The 6,474-nt window shown below is 34.2% G+C and overlaps 1 pseudogene; it reads right to left on the bottom strand.

Annotated features, from left to right (window-relative positions):
* Positions 1–1,177: 1,177 nt before the first annotated feature.
* On the bottom strand, positions 1,178–6,075 carry LOC105343341 (nuclear apoptosis-inducing factor 1-like; annotated as a pseudogene).
* Positions 6,076–6,474: the final 399 nt, after the last annotated feature.

The following is a 6,474-nucleotide window of genomic DNA, read 5'->3' as shown; positions in this document are numbered from 1 at the left end:
GTAATAGCAGTGAACAGTGTATTAGAAGCAGGTCAGTGTGTGTAATAGTAGCAGTGGACAGTGTAGTCGAAGTGGTAGAGTACAGTGTGTGTAATAGTAGCAGTGGATAGTGTAGTAATAGCAGTGAGCAGATTGATGGGTGGCTTCTGCGCGATTCCGGTTATCCTCTTCGACCGTGGCTTTTAAGTTGAGTTTTAACACCAGTCAATCGTCCAAGTTGCCGGGGAGAAGATCGATATAACCGGTCACACAGAAGATCAAGGGTTGTCGTGGAGCAAGCCTTTGGCGTTTTAAAATCCCGCTTCAGGTATCCCACTTAATAGTCCGCCCAATTCTCGCTAAATTCACCTACATCTGTGTTTGAACGGAAAGTACCTTTTACTTAAAATAGATTCAGGTACCTCTCGCTATATACGATTTTATAAACCTAAGAACTGATTTTATAAAGGTTTGTAACTACGTGTTATAAACATGCATCAAAAATGAATATATGGAACTCTGTGTATAAAGTTAGTTAACATTACTTCCAGCAAAATGAAATGAATGTAGGTGTAAAAAGTTTGAAGAGATATCATAATGATCATCTTGGATGAGTTCAGACTCGGCGAATTATAAAAGATGTTTTGAAAAGAAACATCCTGCATATCAGACACATATAATTTATACTTTCTATTTTTATCATGCTTTAATTTAATGAAACGAAAAAATATATAACTTGGGGGAATCGATTCAGCGATGATAAAATTAAAAAAAAAAGAACAATGCGTTCCCATTTGGCCACGCTTACAACACAAAGAACCATTCGTTCTAAACACTAACACACATATATAACATCCTTTTCAGATGTCTGCATAAAACAGGAGGGGTTTTGGATCATCAACCTACAAAGTGTTGCAAGATTATCTTTGTCTGTTGCCAGCTACACAATATCTGTATCGACAAGCATCTTCCAGTTAGTGATATTCCAGAAGAACTGTCCGAAGACGAAAATGATGTTGTGTACCAGGGTCCGGTCGATGACGGTAAATCAACCAGAGACCAACTAATCAGGCAACGGTTCTCTTAGGTAAACCATTAATTAGATTAATAATATAAATTCATGCACTTGTATTGTAACGTTTTATCTTTTCATTAGTTATTCGATTTATGCTTTCAGGCATCTTCCATCTATATAAATAAAAAGACATAAAACATAAGCATCAATGAAGAATATTTATATGATTGAAAAAAAAAAATCAATGCTAAGATTTAGCAGATATACACTGATTCTCTCTCTCTCTCTCTCTCTCTCTCTCTCTCTCTCAACGACTCAAAGAAGAGAATAGTTCCGCTAGGGCACTCCGTCCTCCAGGTGCAACCCCCGCATTAAGTGATCTAAGTAGATCAATCTGGAGCTTAGTTTTCTCCATCTCCAGTTTGTTCTTCTCCATCTCCCGTTCTAAAACTTGGCATTGCAGGTCATAAACACCCTCCATTGTCCTCTTCCGCTTCACAGCACATTTTTTCCTGTAAAAAATATATTGAAAACTTTTTTTTTTCAATTTGAATTTCTTCTAACGTATAATTTTTAACTTGTTTGTGGCCTGAAGTTCTGAAAATTGGTATAACTAGCTTTTAATATACGTTCTATGTATTCAAAAAAATCAATCGACTTCAGTTGCATAATTTACATGTATGTTTGATAAGACACATACTTTTTCATTTGTAGATGCTCTCCGTCACTTGGAGACTTTGGCAGAGTAAGAGTGGCAGCAGGACCCCCAGGCAAAGCATGGGATGGGCCAGGAGATTGTGAAGGCACATGGCTGGGAACAACAGCTCGCTCGGACTCGGAAGTCATCGGAGGAGAGAGCCACAACTCTTCTACCATGAACAGATCCATCCCTGCAATAAAATTTGATATTTTTAACTTTACTTATATCTTCGCTTTAATTTATCTGGTGAATGATGATAGAAGAAAGGTGACCATACCATTCACATCGTCTGTGTCTAAAACACCCTCGATTCCTTCGACTGACGTTTTACCTATTATAGCAACAACCTGAAATTCATAAATGTCAATATATTTATTTATCATTATTTATGATATTAATTATGATACTTGTTTTGTCTCAGACAATCAGTGCCCCTTTCGGTTAACCTATTAAATAATGTTATTGATTCATGTTCAATACAAATAACAACTTGCATTATTAATGTAAAAGTGTAGACGCAGTATTACCTTTTGACCGATATCAGGTATTCACAGAGGAAGGAGCAGGTCCGCCACCGGTTTTCCCTAGCTCTCTTCTATACTGAGCCTCCTTCTTTTTAGTTTGGGAGGATATGTCTCTCCATTTCTTATGATCTCCGCGGAAGTCCGCTCTTGAATTCCGATGCTGTTTATTCTGTTTTAATAAGAAAGGATAATATAAACGTCTTTATTTCTATATGTTCTATCAATAATTTGGTTAATCAATGTACATGTTTATTATACAAAATTACAACGACACCTTAAAATTACAAACCTACATACCCCCCCTCTCTCTCTCACTCTCTCTCTCAATTTTTTTGAGCAACATGATCCGCCACTTTGATTGAAAGTGAAAGTACCGGTAGCTGAAAGTACTAGTATATTGAAAGCGGGTTCCATGGTTAATCCGTCCGCAATTAAGGAAGATGTTTACAACTTGCACATCTTCTATGTGACAGACTATTTTCATTTTCTTGAGAGAGAACGAAAGAAAGATAAGTAAATTGATTTTTTTTATATTAAATGCATAACGATTTAATATCTATTTATGTAAATGATGCAAATAATTCAGTCACAGAAACGCTGCCTTTTCCCAGTTTTTCATTCAGCTTTTTCAGAAGTTCAATTTGTAACTTGTTCTTCTAAAGTTCCTGCTCGAGCACTTGGCACTGTAACTCGTGAACATCATCCACATTTCGCTTCCTTTTCAGTTTATTCTTCCTAAAGAACGATACATAAAATTCGGTTTACTGACTTGATTAAAAAAAACAAGTCTTAATTAAATTCAAAATGAAAACATTATGCATAATACTGTTTGGTTAATAAATTTTATCAATGTAAAAGTTCCTATGTTTAGAATTACCCCGATGCCTTTATTTTCATTTCTGCTTCTCCCCCACGCGATGTTTCTTCCTTCTCACAGCTAGCTTGGGATGGCCCAGGAGACTGAGACAGCATTGGGGAGGGGACAGCGGCTTTCTCTGAAGTAATTGTGTTCGGTGTTGACAGCCATACGTCTTCAACTTTGAATAAATCTACGTCTGAAATTAATCCATTGTAAATTGGACATATTCGCTGGAATTACATTCATTGGTGCTTACAAACGTTTTATGACAATATTATTGATTGTCAGCTTATTCATAGAGAGAGAGAGAGAGAGAGAGAGAGAGAGAGAGAGAGAGAGAGAGAGAGAGAGAGAGAGAGAGAGTTAATGTACCCAAATTTTCCAGGTCAGTGTAAAAACCACCGTCAATCCCTTCAATGAAAGTTTTTCCTATTATTGCGACAACCTGAAATAATTATCGACACTTCAATCAATAATAAATTCCTAAAATGGCGTAACCTTACAATTTAATTTAGCAATAATGATTATATGTATATACAAGCCAGTGAGAAACGCAGGATTTTTTCTGCTTTCTGAAATAACATTTATTTAATCTTTTGTTTAAGGAAGAAGGGGTTGCAGTATCGAGTATGTTATTTTCCCTTAAGCTGAGCCAATTAAAAATTCAAGTAACAGAATTCGATTTTCTTTTAACGTAACGTTATACATAATGCTCTCATCGATTTTAGAATTATATTGAAAATTTATTTCAACTTAAGGCCATTTTAAATAAGAACCCGTCTGTGAATAATTTCTTGGTCTGCCCATGGACAAATTGGAATAATAAGATTTTTAATTAAGACATGTTTATCACAGGCACGCAGCATTGTTTTTAAAGGGGGGGGCAACCTAATCCCAAAAATCTTGACAAGTAAAAAAAAAAAAAAAAAAAGGGAAAATTTTCGAATCCCAAAATCTTGAAAATCCTAATTCGTGGGGGAGGGGGTACTTAATATTCCTTTCCCTTCAATTTCAGTCTTAATTTCCTTATTTTCTCTTCCATATCTTATCAATATACTCTGCCTGTATCAATGTGTATACTAGATTGTTTTCGACACATACTTTAAATATCATACAGTCACATGTGTCTGTGCATAGCTGCATGCTATACACATTGACAAACTTTTTATGAAGATTGTTTTATTAATCCAATATTATCGATTTGTTTCAAATTTTAATTTTGTTTAATTGATGGTAATAACTTGTTTGCAAGTCTTTAACAAAAATCAACTAGACATCATTCGCGAACCTTCTGACTGAGATCACTTGTGTTGACTGGGGTGGGGGCTGGTCCACCTCCCGTCTTGGACCTATATCGCCGAAACTCCGCCTCCTTTTATTTGGTTTGTGAAGACAAATCCCTCCACTTCTTGCATATTTCAGCAAGCGACCTCTCCTGGACAGAGACACTGTTGATTCTGTCCAAGTTGTTAAAACATTAATATTGATAGTATTTAATGCATCAGAATTTAGATTCAGTCCTTTCATAGAGATTATTTTAATGACGCAATGGGTAAACATTAAAGGTCAAGGATATATCATACAGTTTTTGTAAACATGCAGACGCTGAAACGGCCTTTGATCATGAATGTTTAGCAATAAAAAATGTAAGTGTTTTAATCACTGAAACTAAAGGTTAGGTGCAAACAAAGTTTCCTATAGATTACATATTGACATATATTGATTTTGTACCACTGATTTAGCACATTTGTCAGCCCATGTTACGAACTTTCACATGTACATGTAGATCTAAGGCCAAAAAAAAATATGCGTGTTTCCGGTTTCCCGACCGACCCTATTTTTTATGCGCCGACCCTAACACTTTTTATTTCAAATCCAGATTACCAAACGTAATTGGTTTAAACAATTGAGTCTTTACAAACCAGGGTTTAAAAAACGCTTTTGTAATAAATCAATAGAAAACACCACTTATTAAAGCGTTTTAAAGATTTCTAAGTCCAGATTGACAGCATGGATGAAAGTTATCCTTGGTTATTTTAGCTTAATTATCAATGCAATAAATAGTTTTTTTAGGTCAGTGATGTGTTAAAAATTAATATAGAGATGTACATGAAAAAAGCAGAGGCAAAGTTATTTTTTTTTATATTTCTGGGTGTGGAGACTGCAGACATCGTCAGTCTATGAATACTTATAGGCCTAACAATCATTCACATTATAAATATGATTTAAAAATGCTACATTTCAGATGCAAATGAAATTTTAAAAATTAGTCTAAAACCATTAATGATCTATTCATTTTTTTTTAATTATTGAAAAGATTTTATTCTAAGGCTCTCGTCTGATCAACCAGAATTTCCTCTGTTTCTGAATTCAACACCTCAGTACAGTTACGATATTAATGTCTTACTGTTATGTCAGTTGACCAGGAAAATAGAACTAATAATTACTATATAATATATTTGTGGTAATGAGTATTATACTCAGTTAATCTATAGTGGCTGTCATATTTATATTTTCTTTTTGCCTGAAAATAAAATCTTCGTATACATTCCAAATTAATCTTAGATTTAAGAAAGCTTTAATTCTGTAACAGTTGTCATTATTCACAATTGCTCCACCTGTAAAATAAATTTTATTAATGTATAGAAAAATCATATGCTAGAAAAAAAGGAAAACCGAAAAGCCCATTAAAAAAAAAATATATATCCATATAGATAAACAATTACAATGTAATATAAATCGTGAAACATTATCTGTGAGATACATACAAGGAACAAATGTCCTTCCAACATTTGTTTTTCTTTTGATTTGTGTTGACATCTTTGTGAGAGGCAAACAAGATCGCTCGATTCTTCTCAACTTCTTCCACCAAAATTTCAATCTCCTTGGCAGAAAAATTCTTTTTCCTCTCCTTTTTTATTTTATTTACGAATTCGTCTGCCATATTGAAATCAACTTCCGGTAATTTAAGACGGACGTAAATACGGAAAAGTTACGTCGGAACTAAGTACCTTTTGTGAAACGGTCTTAAAGCTATACACGCTATAATTTGCGTCAATTTTGAATAAAGGGGTAAATGTATGTGTTTGATTACTAATAAAAGTTACCTTTATTCTGTTAATTATAATGCTCAATTCGATCACGTAACAAATATATCAAATATTAAACAATAAAATATATTTATTTTCCTGCCAGGAAAGTAATGCCTCCTCGTGAATATCAATTTATCACGTGATATCGACAGCTAAATTTAGCCTATCATACCAAAACTGGTGAAGGGTCAACATCTTCATAATTGTGATAGTTTCACAAAGGAAAGGATATTTTCAGTAAAGCATAAATTTGTCCCATATACGAGTACAAACAAAAGAAAAAAATACAAGCCTGTGAGTAGAAA

This window comes from Magallana gigas, chromosome 9 (assembly GCF_963853765.1).
Source record: "Magallana gigas chromosome 9, xbMagGiga1.1, whole genome shotgun sequence".
Classification (NCBI taxonomy): Eukaryota; Metazoa; Mollusca; class Bivalvia; order Ostreida; family Ostreidae; genus Magallana; species Magallana gigas.
This window is presented reverse-complemented; position numbering and strand designations above follow the sequence as displayed.